Source organism: Micromys minutus, assembly GCF_963924665.1.
Source record: "Micromys minutus genome assembly, chromosome: 29".
Taxonomy (NCBI): domain Eukaryota; kingdom Metazoa; phylum Chordata; class Mammalia; order Rodentia; family Muridae; genus Micromys; species Micromys minutus.
The window spans coordinates 829,428-856,211 of NC_137964.1; the positions used below are offsets into that span (position 1 = coordinate 829,428).

General features: G+C 42.0%; 1 protein-coding gene across 1 annotated transcript in view; it reads left to right on the plus strand.

Moving 5' to 3' along the window:
* The window catches only part of SDK1 (sidekick cell adhesion molecule 1), a gene marked incomplete at both ends in the record, with an annotated part of 923,105 nt that overhangs the window by 111,585 nt on the left and 784,736 nt on the right, over positions 1 to 26,784 (plus strand). The window lies entirely within an intron of this gene.

The following is a 26,784-nucleotide window of genomic DNA, read 5'->3' on the forward strand; positions in this document are numbered from 1 at the left end:
GGTGAGAGAAGATGGCAGAAAGAGCCAGAGCAGACTTTAATATCATCTAATTTCCTGTATGTATTAAGAGTTCAGCAGTTGTTTCCGAAGGTGGCTTTTAAAGGTTGGCTTATTTTAATGCAGTCTCAGTCTAGTCTGTGTTGCACCTGACTCTGTATATTTATGTAGTAATATTCATGCTGGTTAGAGCTCTCCTACCCTTCTGTGCTTCTTGGGGGCATTGTTAGGGGTTGTGCGTGTCTGGACTTCCTGGTGGTGGAAGCTTCACTTGCGGTCTTAGCATGCACTGCTGATTTTCTAGAATCCTGGTTTCTTCAGAGGCACTGGACTGTATGTCTTGCCTGTATCATTCCTTACGCTCAGCTGGAATTCATTAAGACCGTGTTCCTGGGAGCTGTATGGTTTTAAGTAGATGGTCCTGGGAGGGTGGGATGAGTGCAGCCTCTCCTTTTCCTCTACCAATTTCCAGAGTAATGAACTGATGCCTGCATGGTTATCTACCGCTGAATTACAAATTATCCCAAGATACGGGGGCATAAAGCAGCAGCTGCTTTATTAACTGTCATGATTTGATAGGTCAGGAATTTTGGAGGGCGTGACTGGGCAGTTTGCTTATGTAGCAGGATTTAGCAGTGGGTGAGCTGGTCTTGGAAGGTCAAGATAACATCCTCCACGTGATGCCTGGGTGGGAAGAGTTAGAGAAGGACATGAGGAGGACCATCCATTAGCAAGCTCTTCCATGCCCTCTCCAGCTGTTTTCAACGTTGTTCTCACAGCAGAAACCCCCAGGATGTGGCTTTGACATCTTACACTATCACTTTCTTTGTGTTCTTTGGCCACTGAAGTCACTAAGTCTGGCTTGATCTAAGGTAAGACACAAGAAAGAGTTGTCACATTTTTCATTTAAGTTAAACAGGTCACCTTTGTGATGACTCCATGAGCACATTACGAAACAAAACAAAACAAAGGTGCCCCTTCTATAGTGGCATTTAAAACTATACCCAGCATAAGATTGTTATTTTAAACAGTTGGTACGTGACTGAGTGGGGCTTGGTTTATTCGGTGCTGGCTGGTGCTCACCATTGCCTGTCACTAAGTATTTCAACCACAGATGCTGACTTCATCTGAAGGATGTCTTTATATTTTCTCCTGTTCAAGAAGCTTCAAATAAGCAGAGTGGTGCAGCTCATGTCCCTGTCTGTGTTGTGCATTTCATGTGGTACCTATGGCACACATTATTGACAGCATATACCATACATTTATTCTTTGGGGAGTGTTTTTGAGACAGGGCCTTTTGTATACTCTGGGCTGGTTTTGAAATCCCTGTGATCCTCCTGCCTCAGCCTCTTGGGTGGTGAGAATATAGGTGTGCACCATCTGTTTCCTTTTTAAACTGGATAAAATTAAAATGTGTGTGTGTGCTGCCTTTCCTGCAGTGAACACGGGCTTACAGGCACACCTTTGATCTGTTGTCGCTCCTTTAGCCTTATACCCAGGAGTAGAATCGTTCAGTCATGTGGTCAGTGTCCAGTTTTGTGAAGACTGCTAACACATGATCAGTAGTGGGCGCACCGTTGTCCCCATCTGGGATGTATTCAGATTCTGACTCTCATACATCCTTGCCAATGTTTGTTTTATTTTCACACACAAGAGCCATGCTAGCAGAGAGGCACCTCCACATGTTCACTGCAGTTTGTATGCGTCAAGAAGTTATAAAACAAGTGGATTATTCGTCATGAGAGAGCAAATACCTAAATCAAAATACAGCAGTTAAATCGAATGGCTGGATTGCCATCTAGCCTCTTGGTTTAGGTCTGTAAGCAAAAGTGGTCTGGAAAGGATATAAATCCATAGAACAGCTCATGCATCCCTGTTGTGGGACCGAGGCATAGATTGTCTATTATTTTGAAAAACCACCCTGATACATAAAATTGAAATTTCACTTAAATTACAATTCAGAACTTATAGCTACATAACTGTGAGAAGCCATTACTGTATGTGCTGGGAACGTTGATCACATTCATACTGGCTCCACTCCATGCAGCAAAGTTCTTAGAAACAAACAGAGTGGCCAATGGGAAGGGGACAGACCAATCTGCCACACATCTGTGCACTGGACTATGACAGAGCAGGCACACGAGATGTAGCTCCTTTCTAAGTTTTAAAAGACAACTTGCTAGACATATATTTTACATATCATAAGTTTCATCTATTTCAAGTACACAGTTGAATTGCATGACCATCACTATAGAGGTTTAAGACACTTAATTTACTCCTATAAGACCTATAGGTAACTTTCCATCTTCCAGCACCCCCAAGTACCTACTGCTCTCCTCTTCCTATAAACTCACCTTTCAGTGGTATTTTTAGAAATGGTAGCATATGGTGTGCGGTCTCTTGTATCTAGCTCATTTCATCACGAATATGGTTTTTAACTTTTTTTCTGCAATTATATCATGTGTCAGCAATCTGTATCTCTTTTTTATTACCAAAGAGTGTTTTGTCCTGTAGATTCAACAAATATCTCTTTCCATTCAAAAGTTGATGCATGTTTTGTTTTGTTTTAGTTATTGTAGATTGGGCTGCTTTAAGCCTTTATGTGAATCTCTCTGTATGGAAAAAAATGTTTAATTATCCTAGAATAGACACACTTGCTGGATCTCGTGGTCGTTTTGTATTTGAGCATTTGAGAATCTGACAGACTGTGGTCCGAACTGGGGCTATACTTTGACTTCCGCTAGCAGTGTGTGGAGGGTTCCACTGTCTCACAGCCTTCCAAGCCCATGGCATGTCTGCCTTGAGTGTTCTCGTTCTAGTGTGTGAATTAACAGCTTTTCACTGTTTTAATTGTGTCTTCCAATGGCTGATGTTGAATATTTTTTCCTGCAACTGTTGCCCATTCTCAATCCCTGCTTTGGTGAAGTGTCTTCATATTTTGGTTCATTCTTTGTCATGTCAATTTTTCTGCATATATGTTACTTGTATGATATGGAACATGTGTGCATGCTCTCTCAGTCTGTTCTGTGCTTCATGAGGTCATAAGTGAAAAGATCATAAATTTTGATAAGGTTTAATTTATAAATGCATTTTCTTCCATAGGTATTCCATAGCATTGCGTGTAAGAAATAATTAGCCCCAATTAGATAGTGATGGTCCTGAGTCTGTGGTTTTTCTAAGGTAGTATCAGTGCACGCTGTTTGAAGGGAAGGCATCGCAGATCATCTTTTTGATGTAGATGTCCTGGTTTTATCTGTTAAGCCACCCACCTTCTTTCTTCTGTTGAATCATCTTGGCCTTTTCCTTTCAAATAACTGTTCTACCTTAAATGTATGGCTTTTCTCTGGACTCTCATTCTTTAATGCTTTCTCTTTTTTCGAGAACTAACCTGGCTTGATTGTTGGATCGTGATAGAAATTTTGAAAGTGAAAGTCCTCCACCTGCTTGTTACTTTCTTGAAAGAGTTTCCTGGAATTTTGATAGGAATGGTTTTGAATCTATAAACCAATTTTGGGAGAATGGGCACCTTAATATACTGAGTTGTTATGACCTTTGTATATTGGATACTTTATTATTTTTCCAAGTCTTTAATTTCCTTCCACAAACTTTTGTGAATTTTAGGATACAAATCTTTCATTTTTTCTATTAAGTTATTTGTAAATACTCTCTATAATGCTAGTGTGAATGGAATTTTACTGTAATTTTAGTCATCCGTGAGTTGTGCTCTGGTGTAAGCATTTTCTTGATTGTTTTACTTTCCAACTTCAGAGTTTGTTTGCTTTCTTTTAATGTATATCACCTTTAAAACTAGTTTCTCAAGGTTTAATTTTTTAGACATGTGCTGTACATATTTGTGATTGTTGCCTTAAAGTCTTTGTCTGGCATCCTTCATCTAGGCTTCCTCAGGGACAACTTCCATCCTCTGCTTCTTCCTGCACATAGGCAACACTGTGTCTTTGCATGACTCATTGTTTGTTAGAAGTCTTCAATGACTCACTGTATAGACATGGGGACTCCACATATTCTTAGGGTGTCTTCTGTTACTGTGGTGGCTGTGTGTGCAGGTGTGCATGTGTGTGTGTGTGTATGTGTGTGTTGCTGGCTGTGTGTGACTTGTGTTTTCTGTACTTATCTGATGAAGTCACCTCTGTTCTGTGTGTGGCCAGTGAAGTTCTTTCTTGGTTTATTAATTAGCAATCGAATGAGCAGACAAAGTCTTGTGAAATCCATTTGAGCAATAGATGTTGCAGTCATCTGGGGTCTCTGTGTTTGTGTTGGCCATTTCTCTGTCAGATAGATTAAGAATCTGCTTTAGTCTTTATTCTCTGGTTATATGGGACTTAAGGTCATCAACAACTGAGAGATTAGGGGACTCCCAGATCTTCTCTGGTCATTCACATAACCCCACAGTGGTGTATGGAGTTCTAATGTCCCTTGTAGACATTTAATTTCATGAATTAAATTTTCCTTTTAATTTTTTGACCTGACTCTTGTTTGCCCAGCTGGTATGGCAAACTTAATAGCTATGATGTTAATCAATTGTAGCTGATTGTTTTTGACAAAAGCCCTAGAGACTGGGCTTTTTCTGCTGAGTAAGCTCTCCTGGACATCAAATAATGCTAATGCTTTGTGAATTGGGATTTCCCAAGGAACTGGAGGGTCAAAGAGCTACAATGTTGGGGCTTTTATTTTCCCCCTTCAGAATTCTGAACCTGGTGTGTTTTCCCTGTGGCTCCAGGATGAAGTATTTTGTGTATACTGTGACTGAGAAGTTGCTAGTTTCAAAGACTACCACAGAGCTTCAGAGAATGGATGCACTAGGTCAAGTTAAAATGCCATAAACCAAGCTGCCAACAGAGCATCAGCATATTTCTTGAATAATGTCACAAGTTGTTGTATATCTTCAGTTAATTTCTAAAACTGAAAATTCCGGGTTTGAAGGCTGTGGCTGATTTTTTTATTGTTTCTGTGAATAAGAGCATTTCTGGAAGCCATCACCATTCAGAAGTTTCAACCCCACACAGATGAATTTTAATTACAGGATAACAAAGTAGGTCCTGAAGATTACAACCCATTTTATAAATACAATACAATAATAAATACAATATGATCTTATAAACATAAATACAAAGTAAGCCCTGAAGAAATCAAGACATTTTATAAACATGACTGAAGTGCATAAATCAATGTGTATTTAACATGTACTTAACAGCTGCATTGTACAAAGGTATTGATGGTCATAAAACTGCAAAGTATAGGATTCCAGATGGTAGTTACACATTGGGTAGCAGGCTCAGGTAGGAAAGGGTTTTTCACAGAAATATATGTAGTCTCCCATTTTATCTCTGGGGACACATTTTAAGGCCCCTCATAGATGCCTGAGAAGACAGTGTGGAATCTTCTGTGTTATTAAAGCTAGTTTGGTAAGTACAGTGTACTGCAATAGGCTATTCAAAACCTACAAGAGACTCCAGACTTTCTCACTGGACCCCTGTGAGCCTGGCCACCTGTGGGAAAATGAGGTCATGCAAAGTAAGTCCACAGACCCTGTGGGAGCTGTTGTGATATAGGGCTTTGTTTACATCTTGGAATGGTGGCTTCTAGTTCTTCCCACATCATTGAAAATACAGCATAAGCAGGCAGTTCATGGTTTTTGTTATTGTTTTGTTTCTATCATATTAACAGAGGAAAGGAAGAATCTGATACAGGAGACACTTTGACCTTCAAAGTCATGTTTATGGCCAGACCATTGCTTAGGAAGCAATCTCCAGGATCCCAGTGGGCCTGCCCACTTACCCAACTTTAGTGTCTGACCAGGCCAGAGATAAGGGGTACAGGAGTGATGGTAGCAAGTGCCACTGTGAGGTGAGCAGTCCCAGAACACTGTTCTGACTAGATCCCTGCTGCTACCTGTATCCTGACAACCCTCTGCTCTCTACTGTACTCTGAGAAGCAAGCACACAGTGCTGACAGTCCAGCAACTGTGCAGTGATGCTTCCCTCTGCCAGGTCCTTTCTTGATGTTATTAACCTCCTGTGCCAGCACCCAAGAGTTCCTATAGGATAACCATATGACAAAGGGTTGGGGATACTCAAAGCTCAGATTATGCAGAGTTGAACACGATATGGTTGTAAAATCTGAATCGTAGAACATGATATGGATGCAAAATCTGAATTATAGAAAGTTAAATGAAGTTTTCTTGCTTCAAAGGATAGTGTGGTATAGTGAAAGACTCAATGTGTAGCCTTTAAAACAGGATTGCTACCATTCGATAAGGTTTGGGTGAAACCATTTTTGTTTGTTTGTTGTTTGCAAAAGGGAGAGACAGGGAGAGAGAGAGGGAGGAAAGGAGGGAGGGAAGGAGAGAGAGAGAGAGAGAGAGAGAGAGAGAGAGAGAGAGAGAGAGAGAGAGAGAGAGAGAGAGAGAGAGAGAGAGCCTGTAGCATCACACGGTTGTTCCTAAACGTTCCTGGATAGAACTTGTATGATTGGCCTGAGGTTGTGGCCCTACCAGGCCACACTGTCCGAAGTTCACCAGATGCTAAGACTGGGTCTGATCCCTTCTTACCCTACCATGAGCAGTACAGGTGCTTTTGGAGCCTTAGTTTTACTGTCTGATATGTGGGGCTGACACTGTCTGTCTGTGTGTGGTGATTTTAATACTTACTGATATTAGAATGTAGAACTTATCTCTTATTTTCTAGGAAACGTAGCTTGTAAAGTACCCATTTGAATGCTGGTCAAAATGTGATCAAATGCCATTTGTACAAATACATAACCATTAATAAGCAGCCTGCACTGGAAGGTGTCCCCTGAGCTGGCCATTGCAGGACAGAGGACAGAAACACACAGTGGCCCCACTGTCTCGGAGTTCAGTGTGGCTTGTGAGATGTGGCTTTCATGTGAATGATTCACACCAAAGTGGTACCATTTAAGAGAATAACATACAGAAAACGCACACATAAAGAGCGGGGAGAAAGAAAGCAGGGAAGGCTCTCATGAGGACTAAAGCACTGCACAGTGGCAGGCTCAGCCCTCAGAGGACAGTGGCAGGCTCAGCCCTCAGAGGACAGTGGCAGGCTCACTTCAGCACTTTATTGTGTCTTCCTAAGAAAACCACTTGGAAGCACGCTGTTCATTTTTGAAGAGGGAAAGACTAAGTGTAGGAGAGGAAACTTATAAATACTATAATAAAGTTTGAGCATTTCTATTATGATTTTATGGCCTCCCATCTGTGGTAGAAGCTTTATTGAGATTATTGGGATGTCACCATCAAGCTGTGACAACAGTACTTTAAAGGTCATACACAAAACACAATTAAATTTTCCAAGTGGAAGAGGAATATGCATTGTGAAAGGCAAATACTTTGAAGTAGATTTTCTCCCGGGTGGGCCATTTCTCGATGACATTTTGAGGTTCTTAAATAAATCACAATGTTGTTTTTCTTCCTGATTGCAATTTTCCCTTATCTATTTGTATAGCTTAAAAATAGAAGCTGGCATACTTAAGTTCCAACATCATCCAGCCTATTAGTTAATATAAACTTTATCCCAAACTCAACAATAGACTTCATTGTAACTGTAGGGTCCTTTGATGGTTCTTTTGCTCTTATACAAATGTGATGGTGTCTGGTTGATAGAGACTTACTTATTCATACTCTGGCTTATTGCAAGTTGGATAACTGACATTTCTACAGATTTCTCATCAGTAAGAGAACCCTTTATTATTTTCAAAACTTGTTGTTCTGTTTTATTTGGCTTGTTTTCCTCATCACTCATGAATGTAACGAGTGGTTGTTTTGTAGTTACTGAAACAAATTTAGATTCTCCAGTCTTCTGTGCCTTGGTGTCTTTATCTGAAACACTAGGATAATCTGGGGTTGGGCTATCTGCTGGTTTGAGGAAGCATTAAGAACAGCAGATGATGGAAAATGTTGGAAACAGGGCCTGATGGGAAGGTCAACCAGAAATGCGCTTGCCTCAGAGGACCTGACTATTCCTATCACACTCAGGAAAAGTTACGTGTGGTGGTCGGTCTGTGACTATAATCCCAGTGCTGGGGAGGTGGAGGCAGGAGGATTTCGTAGTCTTTCTAGCCAGCTAGCCTAGCCTAATTAGAGAGACTCTGCTTTAAAACTGCAGGTGGTCATCTTCTGTGGAATGACACCATAAACACCGATACATAGGTGTGTCCTCCCTAAAACAAAGTCTTTGGGAAGTAGTTCTTCTCATCTTACCTTAGGAGTAAAATGTAACTTACACAACTCAGCAACAATACAACAATAAAGATAAAACTATACCCTGGAAAACCATCTTTCTGAAGTTAGAAATTCTGTATATCAGTGAGTGAGAGTCTGTTCACATCCCGTGAATGAACCCTGGGAATAACTATTTTAGTCTCAAGTCAGACATAAAGACGATGCGTGTGCATACACAGATCCTACACGGTGGTCGCATTACTTATATATGATCACATGGTGTTGTTTTCTGATTTGTAATGTTGACTTATAAATGCCACTGTGTGATTAAAAAAAATATTTAGCAGCTTAATGACTTGGGTGCCATCAGGAAGATGATAGAAACATCTGGGTCAAGGGTGAAGACATATATCTGATTCAAAAAGCATTTATTTATGTTTTTACTCGTTTGCTTGTTCGTTTGTTTTTGGAATAGTGTCTCCCACTGAACCTGGAATTCATGGATTAGTCTAGGCTGTCCATCAGGTGGGCTCCGGGGTTCGGTTCTCAGATGACATCATCTGACTTCTTAAATGGTTGCTAGGGATCTCAGTTAAGTGCTCAGGTTTTCGCAGCAAGCTCTGCTCACTGAACACTCTTTCCAGAGCCCTTAGCAGTCTGTTTTTTAATGACTGGTAAGATACAGTGTTTTGGGGCTGGAGAGGTGGCTCAGTGATTAGGAGCACTGGCTACTCTTCCAGAGGTCCTGAGTTCAGTTCCCATCAACCACATGGCAGCTGGCAACCACCTGTAATAGGATCTGATGCCCTCTTCTGGTGTGTCTGAAGACAGCGGCCGTGTACTCATGTAAATAAAATAAATAAATAATTTTTACAAAGATGCAGTGTTTCTATTCTTTGAATTCATGCAGGATGCCTACTTGGATAACCCCTGTGAAGAGTATATGTGTCTGTGTATGCACATGCATGGTCTTTATTTCTGTCTTGAGAGTAGAATAGTATATTTTCATGGTTCATTCAAGCTGTGGGTAGTGTCTCACTAATTTGTATATAGAATTTCTAACTTTAGAAAGATGATTATCCAGGGTACATCTTTATCTTTATTGTTGTATTGTTACAGATTTGCATGTAAATTAAATTTTTTCTTCATGGCTTATTATTTTTTCATCCAAATTTCCAAATGGTTTAGAGAGGGAAAAACCACACAGTTGGGATTCAAGAACTGAAGGAGCTTCCGGAGAGCATAGGCTCTGATGTGGGCCTACCCCAGCAGCCTTCATAGCTTTGAGACGTCTCAGGTTTCTCTTTAAAGAAGATTTATCCAGCCCTAGGCTTGTTGGTAAACAAGTAGTTAATTGGCTCTCAGGTAAGCCAGAACTGAAAGCATCCTTACCAAGGGAGTCTGTTGACCTTGTTTATTTACTATGCTGGAGTCTGCTCACCAGCTTTGGTTCTTTTGTTTGTTTGTTTTTTGGTGGATGATAAGGGAGAAGAGTCAGTACAAAAGGCCCTCATTGTAAAGTGTTTAAAATTATGAAGTGCTTCCAAACTGGTTTTGAAAGCTTCTCTGGGCTGAGAGCCAGTTGATTGTTGTCAGTGTTCTTAGTGACCGAGGTCAAGTGCTCAGAGCCTGAGCAACCACATTGGTTAATGGTCTAGCCCTGTGCAGTGGTACACTATGAGATCCTTTAAAAATGCTGCTGTGATTGGAATTTTAACAGATGTGCTTCAACTGAGCAACAATGTAAAAGCTATTTTGGAGTATGTTCAAAAGCACATAGTTTCAAACATTGTAACTTGTTAATTTTCTGCCCCATAATGTGTGTAATAAGACTGGGGTTTGTATTAAGTTAATGAAAATATTCAAATGCGACTTGGAGAAAGGCATTGTCTGTTTTGAGAAAGATTTAGAGGGAAAAAAGTACACAGTTGGGTTTCAAAACCTGAATGAGCTTCCAAGGAGTGTGGCTCTGTGTGCATCTTCCCCACAGCCTTTGTGGCATTGGGAAGCCTCAGGTTTCTCTTTAAAGAAGATTTATCCAACCTTGGGCTTGTCCAACTTCCTTATTCCTAAAACTGATTTTAGTACCGAGGTACATTACTGAAACAAGCATAGCATATGAATGGGAACTCTAAAGGACTCTGAGGTGCAAGGGGCAGGGTAGAATAGTCAGGTCTAAAACTGCAGCCCAGAGTGTCACAGCCTTGCCACAACACAGATTTTACACAGTGGACAAGAAGCAAGCATGCTGCTCAGGGTTGGCCACCCTTTTACTCTCTGCACTAGACGGTGTCAGAAGGTTTGAATTTATGTGGCCTCACCAGCTCACATGCTCTGTGGCCTCCATGGTCTGTTCTTCCCGTCTCCTGCCATTCTCAGCTTTTGAGTTCAGGCTGGGATGGTCTGCCTACAGGTGGATGTTGAGTAGTAGTGGCTTGCGTGTGATAGGCTTGCTCCTGTAGCATTGCAGGCTGGGAGCAGAGGCTCGGTGAACATCATCATCAGCTCTGAAGAGGGCGTGGTACCAGCCCTTTCCATTTATCTCACTTCCTCAGTAGAGCCCTGTTGTGTTTGATCTTCTCCACAAACTCTACAAACAAGCTAGTTGAGTGGTTACTCCAAGTGATTCCTGCTTTCATTTAAAAGCTGATGCATTGGGATGTGAACTAAGTCAATTACTGTCACAGTGAGTTCCCCGAATGTGGAATTTGGATGTGTGTATTACATCAGACTCTTGGCTGCAAAGATTACCAATCTATGTCTATATAACACTTTTCAGATACTACAGAGTCCTAGATCTGTCCTTATACAGTGTGGACTTTCAATCTGGAGTATTCTCCTCAGTCCCTAGTATTGAAGGCTTGGTGCTTTGGGACCTGGTGGAATCATTAGTCAGGGTAGTGGATGGAAGTTAGGCCTTTGGAAACATGATCTTAAAAAAGATATTTGGATTTTGACTGCTTCTTGTCTATGTTTTACCACATGCCTGTGCCCTCATGGTAGAACCATCCAGACCAGTCAACTAACCCACCTGGCTGGAGCCTTTAAAACTGTGAGCCAAAGGAAGCCTTGTTTTCTTAGGTCAGATCACCTCAGGTGTTCTCAGTGCCACCAGAGAGTATCAAGTACATGTAGCATGTGCTCTCTAGACTTGAGTCTGAGGAGACCTTGCTGGGTTCCTCTTTCCTTTTCTGCTGTGCTTCTGTGGTTCAGACTCTTTGGACTCAGGCAGACGTGTTCAGATCTCAGTTCTCTTCTCCATTGGTACCAGTGTGTTCATCAACCTGAGAATTTGTTCTAACTCAAGGGAATATGGTTGATACTGTTACCGTCCAGCCAGGGCATTAACCGGGGATAAGCCAGTGTCTTAGTGTTTGCATGCTTGAGAAGACAGGACAGTTGGGGTGGGAGGAAGGCCATTGGTCTCTGATTATTTGTCAAAAGTACTTTGAATTATTAAGAAACTGCTCCGTATATATACTGATATTACACAGAGGAGATTTATGTGTATATGTGTATATAAACATATTACACGGAGGAGATTTATGTGTGTAGGTATAAATATAAGCACAAAATGAAAGTATAAAGTTAATTGAGAAATTGAGGAATATTTCATGCTGTGAAATAAACAGCAACAGTACATTTATAAAAACAGTACATTCACATAAAGCAAGACCTTTCCTAGTCTAGTTTGTCCTTCTAAGAGGCTAAGAGGGAGTAAACTTCAGAGTGGGTGGGCCACAGAGTAGTTGCTGCCAAAGGATCCATGATTGGAGTCCAGGACAGGAGTCAAGCTCTCAGGCTGTGCTCACTGTCTGCGCTGTGCTGGAACACAGGCAAAAGTAAGTAACAGACAATGGATGCTGGCCGTAGTAATGCCTGGGGTCAGAGAGCTCCCTAGCTGAACTCCTGCTTACTTCCTACCTAACACACCAGGATTTCTGGGCTTCATGTGAACAGTTCCAGAGACCATGACAGGAAACTTCTTTTCCTTTTTTTTTTTCTTAAGGCTTGTGCTTTCTAGTCAAGCATTCTGTGCCTGTGCTATAGGCCTTAGCCCTGTTCTTACCTTTTATTTTAAGACACGGCCTCCTTAAGTTGCTCAGGTTGGCTTTGAACTCTCTTTGTAGTCAAGGCTGACTTTGAACTTGCCATCTCCTTCATGTCTTGTACAGGTCATGAGAGGCCCCCTAGAACTGGAGTTAGAGATGGCTTTGGGCTGACATGTTAGTGTGGAAAATTGAACCCACGTCATCCGCAAGCTCAAAACTGATCTTAACCACTGAGCTCTCCAGCACAGCTGTTATTAAAGGAAATTATGATCAGAATTCTGCAAGACAAATGTCTGAAAATAATATTTTTGAATATCCAATCTTTCTTGTTTTACAGGAAGGTTGTAAAGGATTGATCTTTGTTTCTTACATGTTGATCATGCTTTTTAGGTACCATTTGCATAAACTTACTGATTTGATCTGGCCTTCAGTGAGCTATTATCTTTCAGTGTGTAGGGCAATCATATCGGGTTCTGTGTTTGTGAGCTGTTTTCTTTGATATATATTTTAATTCAAGTTTTTAAGGTTTGTTGGCTTTTGTATAATCTTGTATTCAGTCATGTTCAATAATAACACATCATAAAATGGCCATGTTATTTATTTACCAAAGGCATGCAATATTTATTTAGCAGTTTGCAGTTTAGGATAATTGCGCAATGCAGTTCCCCTTGCATCTCAAAGATCTAACTAGTTAATTAGCTTAAGTGATTCTGTCAGGTCTATTGACAGTTGGCGGTCTATAGTGCTGTCCTGTCATGGGGCTAATATAAAATCCTTAAGAATGGCTTTGCTGTGGTTAGCTTCCCCCCTGCTTGACATAGGAGTTGGCTTTCTTTCTCATGACATTAAAACAAAACCAGTTAATATACACGGACCCTTTTGCTTCTGATCACTGAGGTTCTTCCTGCTCAATTGCATGATGGTGTTCTTCACTGAGATTGCACAAATCATCATACTCTTAGACTTCACCTTCCACCCGACTCCCATATGATGGTCTGCTTTATGGTGCAGCTATGTTTGGGTTTTGGATGCCTTCACGGCCTCTTGAATATTGCCCCTGGAGAGTCGGCAAGGAAATGGCACCTGATCATTCTCTGCTCTTGTGTCTGTGGCTTGTTGCCCAAGTAGTCAGGTGGTCTCGATCCACTATGCCTCCAACCTGGTCAGTGGCCATATGAGGAAGATTTGGAGAGTTGGCATCCGGTTTCCACCAACCTTGATAGGCATTCAATACTTTCCCAAATTGTATATTTAACAGGTTGGTTTGCCTGCAAAACTCTTTCTTCAGGCAGGACAGGAGTAGAACGAGTGGAAATGGAGGAGGAAAAAGGAACACAAGGGGTGAGGAATGCTGTGCTGGAGCTGAGTTTGAGAGGGAGCAGGAGGCAGGAGAGCCAGGAAGGCCTGTGGGTTGCTCCTAGTGCTGGCCAAGTCCAGGCAGAAGGTGAGACTGCTCTGTGTCTGGTGAGGTGCAGTGGAGAGAAGCGAAATACGGACTTGCAACATTCATATATACATGTGTTTGTGTGTGTTCACATATGAGTATGTTTGTGGAGGCCAGAGACCAGTGTCACGATCGTCTGTTCGCTCTCTGCCTTATGTTTTGAAACCGAACCTGGAGTTCATCCATGTAGCTAGACTGGCTGGCCATTAGGTTCCAAAGATTTTCCTGTCTCCACTTTCTCAGAGTTGGTGTTACAAGTGGGCACCAGTTCCTGGTGTCTTCATAGGTGCTTGGGATCTGAACTCAGGTCCTTATGTTTACAGGGCAAATCTTTACCCACGGAGCGAGCTATCTACCCAGTACTACCCAGTAGCTTGCATTTCATGATTTCTTTCTGTTGATCATGTGGAAGTCTCCTAGCAGAGTTTAGATAAATGGGAAGGTGGATTATGTGGGCTGCATGTCTGAGAGTGCCCAGGGCAATCTCCGTACGACTCTTGGTGGTGTTTCGAGTTCTTACTACCATGGGGATCTGCTCTAAGCCCGTGCCTCAGCTGCTTTGTCTGTAATGGGACCTAATAATAGGATTCTTAGTGAGGATTAAACACACACGTATACACAAATTGCTTAGCTGTAGCTGGCATATAATAAGTGATATTTAAAGGTTATCACCATTGTCATCAGCATTTCATCCAGCTTCCCTTCGGAAAGGGCAGTGTGCATATTCCACAGAAGAGGAAGCTGCAGCTCCAGGAACTTACCTGCTCTCTAAGCTTCGGTTAGTTTGAGCCCATATGAAACCGTGTTCTTTTTAAATTTAATTTAATTCTTTGAATTTATTTGTTTTAAATTGGTAAACAGTGTAAAATGCTTTCTTATGGCATGTGTGTACAGTTTGCTTTGGCTGATTGTCCATCCTCTCCCTGATCTTTCCCCTCCACCTGTTTATGCTGGTCCATGTCCAGCATGCACCTTCCAGTCTCATATCACATGTGTTTTGTTACCTTCCCTAACCTGATTCCTCACACCCCCTTTTTTCCACTCACAGGTGCCTTCTAGCTTCTTGGCCTGCTCACTCATAGATAGGAGCACACATAAAGCTCGTAAGCTACGTTCTGCAGGTGAGAGCCTTCAGGGTTTGTCTTTCTGAGCTGTACTACACTCACTCTGTTTCCCTTCCCCCTCTTCTGCTGGAGAAAATGGTCTATTTGGCAGAGGTCTCATAGTACAGAGTAGAGTCCTATGTAAAGGCTGCGGGTGGAATTAAACAGACAAGGGCCCTTTCGAAACATCTAAGAAGAACTTTTCAGTGACAGTTTGTAAGAGATCTTACAGAAAGAACAATGGGGTTTGGCATTTGAACTACATGGAGGAACAATGGAGAGAGGAGGAGAGGCCAGCACAGGGCGAGCAGTCAGGAGAGAACTAGAGAGTGGGGGAAGGGCGTATGTCCTTTCTGCATCCAGAGCAAAAGCCTCCAAATGTACCCTGTGGTTGGCACTGCCAGCAGCTGCATGGGCTCAGAGAGAAGGGGCTCTTCTTGGTTGCAGCAGATAAAATGTATTTACTGTTGACACTAAAACCTGTTGGCTGTGAGTCAAACTGTAAGACACAGATGAGCCAGGAGCTAAGTTCAGAGCTTAGATTGGCTGCTTCGAGTTTCCCCTCCCTTTCTAGTTCCTGTGTTTTACTAACAGAGTATTCTAGTAGCAACCAAGGTGTGACATTTGTCAGCTTAATTACATGTCCAGTTAGGAAATTCAGCTGTCTCATGCAAGCCCTGCTTCTCGGGCCATCCAGAGAGAATCAGATAAACAGTTGTGAGAGGGAGCCCTGCCACCTCTGAACACAGCGCTTTCTCTCAGCCCTCTGAGTCCTCTTGTCCTCCCCCCACACCCAGGGGTGTCTACTCTCTTTACATTTAGAAAGTTTCAAGTGGAAATTTGAAAGCAAAAGACTTTTGAACTGTGGAAGTTAACATGTTTCACATCTGTAGACTTGATGGGGGCTAGAACAGCATTCCTGTAAATTGCCTTCCTACCATGGTGCCCAGCACATAGTAGGTCCCTAATTTCAAAGAAGATGTACGGCATAATTCTTCATAGAGCTTTGCATTGATTTAGCATAGAAAAAACTTGTCTGATATAGCACAATGGTAAGCATGTGCATTTATTTAGATTAACAAGAAGTATAGAATTCTGACTGTTGAGTTGTTGCTGTAAGTCCAGTGTCTGTCACATGACAGTTTAACTTTTATATGATTGTGGTTGAGCACATCCCTGCACAGGTTCTGGTCCTTGTGTTGGTAAACACACAGTGGGGGCCCAAGCCAGGATCTGAAGCGGGGCAGGAACAGTTGATGCCTGGACCTGTGGGCCAACATGAGTGACCTCAGGGTGCTTAGGAGGATTTCTAATATTTGTCAGGTTTTCACTGAGAACTTCTGGGTAGCAAGCATACAGTGGGTACCTAGATCTGGGAACTCACTGTACAGTGTCCTTTTAGGTAGCACCATGTGTCACTTTATTAAAGGACAGAGAAGCAATCCAAGTTGGGATGTTTCTAGTGGGGCCTGAGTGTTGAGCTTCCTGTTCCTGTGATACTAATGTTAGCAGCTGTAGTTTGAGAACTTCTCTTCACCAGTGGTTCAGGGATGCAGAGAAGAGAAAAGCATTAAAACCTGGGGAACCTACTATAAACTGATAGGTGGAGGCTGGTAGGAGGATGGGTGGTTAGGATGTGGCTACTGCTGAGTTGTGATGAGCAGTACTCCAGCCGGTTCCAGCCGGTTCTCACCGGTACCTGGAGGGAAAGAAGCCATTTCCAATGGGAATCAGCTTGTACAAAACAAAAGAAAACCTCACAAAGGATGATGTTGGAAATGTAGGGTTTCATAAGAAGAGAAAGAACGATGATATTCCTGGCAGAGACTGGGGGAGATAAAGAGACACAGAGATAGGAGGAAGCAAATTTATAATTTGTCTGGGAAAGTCGAAGTAAAGAGAAAGCGAACTGAGTTTGAAAATACATTGTTTGACAGTTAATATATGTATCTACTTCAAGATTTAAGAAGTTTAAAGGGATACAGAGGAAAAAAAGTTCCAGCCCCTCTGTTCCAAACAGACATGAAGTTTCTCATCTTATATATAGCTTCTTTGTTAAAGTACTGTATAGTTATCTTCCACATCGCTGTGGTGAAATACTTGGCAAAAGCAACTTTAGGAATTAAGGGAGTGTCTGTGTTGGCTCAGGTCAATACAGTTTGTTACAGCAGGACTGTGAGGTAGCAGGTCATATAGCATCTGTGGTCCGTGGAATGATGCTCCGCCCTCCATAGTAAGTATGGGACGTCCTACCTCAGTTAACACAGTCTAGACACTGCCTCACAGATGTGCCCAGAGATGTGTCTCTGAGATAAGTCTGTGTCCTGTGAAGTTGAGGATTTTACAGTGTTCCACAATGTGACTGGGCCATCATTCAGCCAGCCTCTTACCAACAGACACTGCGGTGTTTTCTGTGACACAAAGTATTCTAAAGAAAAACCTTTTACATGAGTCACTTCACACGTGTGTAAAGAAAGTTGTGTGGTAGTTCTTAGGGCAGCTGTATAAAAGGTACATGCCGTCGGGATTTGAAGGCTGTAAATGTGTGAAAGTCTTTTTATTCCAAACCAGTGTCTCCTCTGTGCTTCCTGCTATCAACTGCCAATTATGAATTTATTTAGGTTAATCAGTAATCCATGCCTGGAAGATTTAAGGAATGTGACCTTTCCAAGGCATATTATTTTTAATCACTATGCTTTCGACCTAATGCCCAAGTGAGATGGGGCCATCTCGTAACATATTTATTAGCAGTCTACCATTTGGTTTTAGGGCATTTTCCTGCTCTCTGGAAACGTGTGTTTTAGTAAATAAACAGTGTGGTAATTGTGGGGTTGTTGGATACTGTGAAGAATAAATGATTGTAGTTTCAAGAGTGAGACCATCATGGAAAGTTATCACCCAAAGTAATATTTTAGCTAAACCTGGGTAACTAGAAAAGTGAGATCTGTGAAGATCTCAGGCGAAGGTCATAAGAATAAAATTGCAAAAAGCGAGGTCCACAAGTAAGCCTGTGGGCTTAAGGGGCAAGAAGCAGAGAGCATGCAGCTGTTGCAGCTTGAAGCTGGGGCCGGGCAGGGCCACACTGGTAAGCTCTTGGCATGTGGAAAGCTTGGGTGGTGATGAGCAGGGATGTGGTGCTGAGACTGGCTAAAAAGCTAAGTGGGATCGCTGATGAGGTACGGACTCGGAGAGGCCGCAGGTAAGATGGAGAGACTGGCCGAGAGATGTTTGCAAGTCCAGGTGAGTGCGCATGTGCGTGCTGGTGGGGCTGACGTGGCAGAGATGAGCATGGCTTGGAAGACCCATGAAGAGGAGAGTTCACTGATGGCTTAGGCGTGACAGATGGAGAGAAGGAGGAATCCAGAAGACATTTACAACTTTGGTTTGCAAATGCTGGGAATCGAGGCAGGAAGAGACAACTGGAGTGGTGTGGAGATGTCTGTGAAGAGTCCCAGGGGCTCTGTGAGAGAATGAACTGCTTTGCTTGCCTTGGAGAGGTTGGGAGTGCTGGGATCTGGCGATGTGACAACTCCAGCCAGGTCTTCCACCATGGCTTTCAGAATCCTGAGGTGGGGACAACATCTGGCAACAGTGCAAAATGTCCCCAGATCTGGAAAATGTTCGTCTCTTTTTAAATTTTTTTCTTCCTCATGTCTATGCACCTTTTAAAAACTGAGCAAAATTAGCAAATTCTCGGAACTTAAAAAAGTAAGGGCTTACTTGCTCTGTGCTCTGTGTGTTGTGTGTGGCCATGTACTATAACTTATATCCTATAAAATTTGCCATTTTAAAATAAACAGTTCAGTCATCTTCAAAACATGCTCCCTAGGTTTTATGGTCATCCACATTTTCATCACTTCACAAAACTCATACCAACTAACAGCTACTCCAGTCCCATGGTTCTATTTTAGGTGTTCATACGTGTGCTCACATGTGTTGGCTTGTGTGGTTGGCTTCTCCTACTGAGCTTAATGTTCTCAGGATTCATTTACGTTGTCTCATGTGTCCTGATTTTAGTGTCTAAGATCTGTTGTCTGTGTTGTCTTCATAGCTGTGATCCTCAGACTCTCCTGTGACACATTTCCAATTCTCCCAAATCTGCGTCTGGAAGCAGAGTGACTGGGAACTGGGTTCAACCTTTGAGGCTTTATAAAACTGTATGGTGCCATGGAAGTGCTTTATTTTCCCTTGTGTAACCTGGTCATCGCAACCACCAAGTGAGAAACAACACATGAGCTTGGAATGGGACAAAGACAAGCTACCTTTTTGCCATAAAAACATTTTAAATGCTTTGATTGGTTATGAGTGGCCAGATCTAGAAACCATGGCATGTATTTGTCAATGAAAATTGATATTTTATGGTGTGTGTGTGTGTGTGTGTGTAGAGCAGTCAAACCTAGAAACATTATCTCGGTAATTATCTGCGGTAGACTAAAAGTAGTAATGATCAAAAAGTGACTTGCAGAATGATGTCATTTATTTGAGAAAGCCGCAAAGTGATAGTGTTCAAATATGGATGTAGATACAACTGTGTACGCACATGAAAGCACACAAAGAGCTGGAAGGACCCTCCCCAGTCTTCCATGTTGGCTGCAGTACAGGGGCTTCCTGAACTCTAGAAGCTGAGCTTCCACAGCAGACCTGTACAGATGATCTCCACCACAAGGCTGTGCATTTCTTTGGAGTAGGCACTGTCTTCTCGAATACTGCTTGATGTCCATGGCCCTGCATGTGCATGGAAAAACGTCTAAAACAGAGTTTCAAGAGTCTAGCTGAAAGTACTCTAGTCCATTCAAATTGTTTTGGGATACGAGAGGCCACAGCTACTCAATAAGTCACCCTCCTCTGCTCGTTGTCTCTGCTCCATTCCTTCATATTCAGTCCGTGTTGTCATATGCGAGGATTGCAATTACAAGAGCAGTTTCGAGTGACAGGCGTGCTAAGGGAGCAGATGGTGGGCTCCGGAAAGCAGGGTGAAAGACTCGCTGTGGAAGGCACTGCTGTCGCCTTTAAAGTACAGAGTATTTTATGATTTCTCAGTAGATTTTATCTTCATTGTCAAGGTAATGATTATGGATCAAATAAATCTTTATGGCGTTGTTGTACCAAGTGTCAATTTACACAGCTCAGCTAGGTAGTTGTAGAAAGAAAGATGTCTGATGAGATTGGGAAGTGGTAGGACTGAGGTTTGTCCTCTCCAGGAAGGTGTTGGTCTCCTGTTCCCATGGAGAGGAGGACACACCCCCATGCTGGCCCCCTCCTTTCTCTTTATTCCCTTCTCCATAAGGCAATAGCAGGGGAATTGTAAAGTTCCGAACTTGACATTAATATGCATGAAGTCACTGTTTCCACACGGTCTCCATCTTCCTCTTTATCTGTGTATTTCACAGAATAGAAAAAGTGCCTGCTCTCCAGCTTACTTGCCTGCTGCCTGCAGGTAGTCAGAACTGGAGCTGTGGTCCTGGCTGGCCCAGACTGGCCTGTGCTTCCTAACCCAGCTAGTGTCTCAGACACGCTTACTGTGTGAACCCACTGCCTCTGTGTCAGGAGTAACATGGAATCCCTGTTTAGGAGGCAGGTGTTAGCTGGATCCTGCAAGAGCTCTGGGTTCTCCTGTGTCACATGTGGCTTGTCAGGAACAAGAAGAACCAGTAGATACGAGCCGTGTGTCTGGAAATGGAGAGTGTTGCTCTGACTGCCAGATACACTGCTCCTTCCTGTTTGTAACTGTGGAGCAAAGAGAGAGAGAAAGGTCTAGTCCTGTACCCAGCCTGGGATCCCTGAACGTTCTCTGCTTTTCTTACCCACTTACTTTTGGGTGCAGTGAGCTCAGCAGACTACCTCCTGCTCTGTGCCATCGTTCCATTTTCTCTCCTTTCTGTGGCCAAGCTCTGCTGACACTTGGGTATCTCTCTCTCTCTCACCCTAAGGCTGCACAGAATGCTCTTCTCTGCTAAGGTAGATGGGGTCTAGGAGTAGACGCTCACCATCTGCCCTGTTTCCCTTCTGCAGTGTTGATCACATTCTAGTTAAATATTTACCTGCACTTTGATTTATCTGCTGCATCCCCATTTCCATTACGGTCTCCACATTGTGGTCACAGCGTGTAGTACGGTGCCGAGCACACAGTCTGTGGCTAATGGAGATTTGTTGACTGAGGGAAATACCAGTTCCCTACTGCCCTATGGTTCTGAGATTGGGCAGAGTGGCTTCCAAACGATAGGTGTATTTGGCAAGAGAAGTCATTGGATACTGTAGAAGAAAATAAGTTCAGCATAGTGGTGAGGGGCAAAGCAAGGTTATAAACCATGTCATAGTTAAAGCAGCAGTATATTGTTCATTACAAAACACTGCAACACTTGCAAATATTTCCCCACAGATAGCAACTTTTTTTTTTTCAGTTTTATAACCTTGGTAGACTTCATTAGAGTCTGCTAGGGTATAACCACAGGCTAAAGGAAAGACTCCCAAGCTACAGTACGGTGGCTTCTTATACCATGGGATGTTCACTTTGGTACAAATAATCATAGGCAGGTGGTTGGTTACGCATTGTGCTCCACAGAGAGCACAGAGGAACCAAATATTGAAGTTTTCCTGGGCTCACGGTTGAGCCAAATGTATTACCCTTTTAAGAAGATAAATGGCATCAAAAATGTTTTCTTTCATCTTTGTGCTCAACAAGACTTGAAATGAGCCTTAAAATACTAAGCTTGTGAACACACAGTCAGGACCTTTCTGGGCATATTGGGGGGGGGGGGGTTGCGGGCAGACACACTGGCAAGGGGTAAGGCTATGGATGGTCCAGGATATTTTACTTAATTAACTCACATTCTGAGTGTTAATTGTCTGAGCATTTCATGTATTCCAATTCACTGAATACACTCTTGTGATAAATCCCAAGAGGATTTTCTGCCTTTGTCTCCTTTTACTATGATTGGAATATGTTCCAGTGAGTATCTGGATTTGGGCATCTGCCTTCAGGATGCTGTTCTTTACTTGCGAGGTTGTCCTTTACATCTATCTTTGGACACTGGACAAAATCAGTACTTGGGATTACACATCAGTCTTTCCTCTGTTTTTCTACCTAAACTCAAGTGTGTATTCTCAGGGACATCAGTTCAGAGGCCTCTGCCCAGTTGCCTGCCTCTACAGAGGACTGCCATTTTGGAAAATGCCAGGCTCTGTAGATTCCAGCATCTCTTCTGTAGGATCCTTGTGTAGCAGAGGCTTTATTGAGGCTCATTTGATCCTTCCACAATGCTGATCAGACAGGAAAGCCTGTCTTGCCACATTTGTGATTCTGGAACATGATCTGCTCTGCAGCTGAAAACTGCCTACCTGTGTGTGCATTAAGTATTGAAGTTCCCAGTGTTCAAGAAATGCTGTGTGCTATTAAAAAAGAATTAACAGCTTTCTCTAAAGAACAAAACTAAGCCCAGTGTGGCCTGGTATTAATCCCTGCCTAGAAGTTTCACAATCAAAAGGGCAAAATGTGGGTAAGCAAAGATAAATAAGTAAAATTGGAAAAATATGCAAAGCCGTTAGAGATGTCCCAGTGATTCCAAAGTAGGTAATAATGAGAAATGCACCCAACCCCTGTGATTGTGAAATGTGCCACCAAAGCTCTGGGCATTTGAAGTATTTCTTTGGCGATTAAACTTCCTGTGAGCAGCAGACTGAAGAGGCTGCATAGTTACATGCAAAGAAGAGTGCCTTGAAGTGAAGACAGAATGAGATGCTATTTAACTCTGAATTTTCTGTCTGTCAAATTGAAAGTGTTAGTCATACTATAGCAGAATTAAGAGTACTGTCAGATTAGTGCTAACAAGTTTCCCATTACTTGTTTGACTTGGCAGATCTGAAAGTATTGTTAAACCTAAAATATTTTAAAAGGTTAGAAGAAATAGCACTTAGCACAGTTTAGTGGATTGCAGGCAGCATAGAAGCCGCTGGAGCTCAGATGATTTGAACCCCCTCTGTTCTTCTGGTTGCGGTTGCATTTCTTTTCCCATTAGCTTTTTCACCCAGAGCAATGATCATTTGACTGTGTGCAGAGTAGATGTCTGTGCAGTTAGGTGCTAATGAACTCTCCTGTGTGTGGTACATTGGCCTCTGAGACCAGGACTCTGTAACAGTCCTGCTTGCCCTGGCCCGGGGAGGGGGAGCAGGGCTGGGGTTGACTTTGTCTCCCATGGAGATGGCAAGTGTCTCAGTATTAAGTCGGCTCTAGCAAGTTGTTGTAGAGGACAGGGATGTTCTGTCACTGTTCTTTTCAGCAGAAGGAATCTTCATAGATTTCCCACTTCTCAAGAACAGCTCTTTTTTAGAGCAGAGTACTTGGATTGTCTTATTGTTTTGTTGCTTAAGTAGCTTTCTGAAAGAGAAAAGAGTCAAAGTATTTCATCAATGACTTTTGGGTGGGGGGTAACAAATGTGTTTCTTTTTTTCCTACACATTCAGTTTACCATCTGCCACTGAACAATTGTGATATTTACAATAACTAAAGTCTTTATGTGGTTCTGAGTTTGAAACCTAGAACCTTGTATATACTAAATAATTATCCTAACCTTCCCCAAACCTTTAAAAACTGAACATACACGCTCGCGCACCCGCACGAGCACAAACACACACACAGGCATATGTGTATCTATTTCACACATGTATACATGTAGCTATCTTCAGATAGAAAACATTGTAACTTAAGAATTTAATACTTTTAAGGTTTCAGGTAAAGCATTTAAACTAACCTGAAACCTTAAAAGTGTTAAAATAAGATAGCTACATGTATACATAAGTGTGAAGTAGATGCATCTACACATAAGGTGATTATGCTGGGAAGTGTAATCTACAGAGAACAGATCCTTCTCACTGCATTTGAGTCTGCCACTAGAGTGAGAGAGTTTTTAGTCAGCTCTTGGTGGGAGACTTGTTCTTGCACATTTGATGACTTTTGCACTCACAGGTATAATGTTCTCCCCTAGTTGAAAGGCAGTTTCCTGAAAATCTACTTTACACATTGGCATAGCAGCTGGGGCTCCTCTGTCTTTCCTGGTTTCTGAAAGTCAGGTCCATCTTTGGGAAGACGTACCTGCAGTTCTCTTGTGCATGAGCTGTCACTTTGTCAGTTGAGGCTCCCTCTGAGGTGGATGCTCTCCATTTGTGGGTCTCCGTGTTTTCTTGTCTCCAGTTTCTTGTGGTGAACATGAGGAACAGTGGAAGATTCTGGCTTTCAGTTTGGATCTGAAGTGGGTTTTTCCATATATGATGAAGCTTGGAGCTTCCAAAGTCCATTTTAAGAGAATGATTTGAAAAGGAATGGATGGATGTAGGAAGGAATCCTTAGAGGCTGAGAGTGGTTGCTGGTGGAGAAACCAAGTCACGGAGGTGCTGGGGCTCAAAACCAAGCAACAAGTTAGAAGCCATAAAGCAAGTTCTTCACTGCCAACAGGAAGAATGTTGTGAGATGTCTGAGTTTCAAAATAGAGAACATTTTGTGAGCTTCAGATTAAAGTATGTCTTTATAGTGGCAAAATATGAACACAGATGTAAGAAGTCTACACCCAGTTACACTACTGCCACTTATGTGATTGGGGATCAGTATTTCCAGATGCAGTATTGATCTGTGAATCCTTTCAGAGTAATGATAATAATAATAATAATAATAATAATAATAATAATAATAATAATAATAAAGAGGTTTCAGAAATACCTAAGATGGTAGCAAAGCCAAAGCTGTAGCACACACACTATAATAGGAATGAACTAATTGGATTGTATGCAAATGAGGGAAACTTCTGTTGGCGCTGTGTAAAGGTTAGCTGCGGCAGCGGTGAATAGAATGACTGACACAGGAAGTGTAGACAACATAGAATTCCTCAGGATCACTGGACTCATTGTTAAAGCATCAAGTTTTTTTCCCCCCACAGTTCTGAGTTTATATGCATCCCTTATTAATGTTAATTCCATCAACATAGGCCTGGGAAGGGGAGTAAATGTGAGGAAAATCGGGGGCATCCAGGATGTGGTGGTGGGAATACTACAGTCATTGAAGCCTCTCACATTGATCCAGTTGTCTTAGGGAAGCAGAGAGATAGAGAGCACCTGTTGAATGATGCAATATTTTTAAATATTGTACTTCATATTTAGCATGCATGCACACAAGCAGACACACACACACACACACACACACACACACACACACACACACACACACACACCTTGGTGCATGCTTGGAGGTCAGAGAACAAGTTTCAGGACTCAGTTCTCTCCCTCTGTGGTGCAGGTCTGAGGATTGAACTCGGGTTGCTGGGCTTACAGTGAGCACCCTTAGCTGTGAAACATTTTGCTAGTCTGCTGATCAGGAGCTTTGCTAGCTCATTTCATCTAGCATGGTTTTTCAGGAGTATTAAGTCCCTGAAAAGACTAAGATGGGCATTTATTCCAGCATTAATTTGAAAGTGATTTAAAAATATTTCCCCTGAACTTTTCAGTGTGAAAGGCTGGGTGGGGAGTAACCACTTGCATGGGAAGGTGCAGGCGGACAATCGATTGCAGATCACACGGGAAGAGAACAAATGGCTGGTGAGAGCTGATCCTTCCCAGAAGGCAGTGTCAGCGCAGGTGTGCCTAAGAATTTATGTTTTCTCATTACGGCCAGCGGAGCCTGGGTTATGTTAGACATCGAAGACGAGCACCTATTTTATTTTTTATTGAGTGGGCCAATATCTGTCTTTGGAAGAGGAAAATGTGTAGCTAATTTCCAAAATTCTTATCAAAATAACAGTGAGGTTTTGAGCACCCTGGCTGAGCAGGCCTGATGTCACCTTCCACAGAGAGAATTTCTTTCGAGGAGCAGGTTTCTGTAATTGTATAAAACAGATTCCTTGGGACAATGAGAACATAATACATTCAGAATGAAGTTATAATTGATTAAATACTCTGGATTGTGTTTTAATTGAGGAATCAATTGTTTTTTATACTTGTTCCAATTTTATTTGCAGTAAAGAGAATTCTAAATGTCTAGTTTTTGGTATTCTTAACTGACTTAGTTTTGCTTTAACTGAATAGATAGGAAACTTTCTATTGAGATTGAAAGATAGGGCTAGAGAGATGGTTCAGCGGTTAACAACACTGGCTGCTCTTCCAGAGGAATTCCCAGCACCCACATGGCTGCTCACAAACATCTGTAAATCTAGTTTCAGGAGATCTGATGCCCTCTGCTGGCCTCTGAGTGCTACCTGAAGGTAAAACACCCATACTGACTAAAATTACAGTTAAATTTAAAACGAAGGCAGGGGCAAGAAAGAAGAAAGAAAATTGAAGCCAGATCAGACACTGTATTCATTAATTAATTTTATAATGAAAATTTCAATTTGATTTTGTTGTAATCTCTAAATAGTAAAACCTTAGTTTTCTCTTCGTCATATGTCTAAACAACAAGCGAATAGTTTTTGGTGTTTAACTGCCAATTTAGTTTGGTAGGCATTGCTTTATAATTTATTTGGTTCAGGATTGTAGAAAGATAATTGTTCTTAGATATTAAAATAACCAAAGTTGTTTGCTGTTGATATTTAGCATGATTTAAAAATTCTTTGTTTTGAAATAGAATCTCTGCAAAGCCCAAGCTGGCCTCAAGTTCATAATCCCCAGAGCCCAGCTCCTGAGTGCTGGTTACAGGTGCACCACCATTCTTGTCTGACACCTTCAGTAGGATTTTAGAATGCCTATATTTTAATAATTTTTGTTTGGAAATGTTTAAATATCATTTTATCACTCTGAAACTTAGGAACTTAATACTTTGTTCTAAACAAAAGAAACAGGACAAACAACGAAAAACAGCCTAAAATATTTAAGGATGCTACAGTGTTTTTTGTGTTTTTTTTTTGTGGTTTTTTTTTTTTTTTTTCATCTTCTCTAAAGTAGCCAGGGCTAATTAAAGCAATTTCTAGCCAAGTCAATAAGTGGCTAATTGATGTGGTTGTTATAATGTTT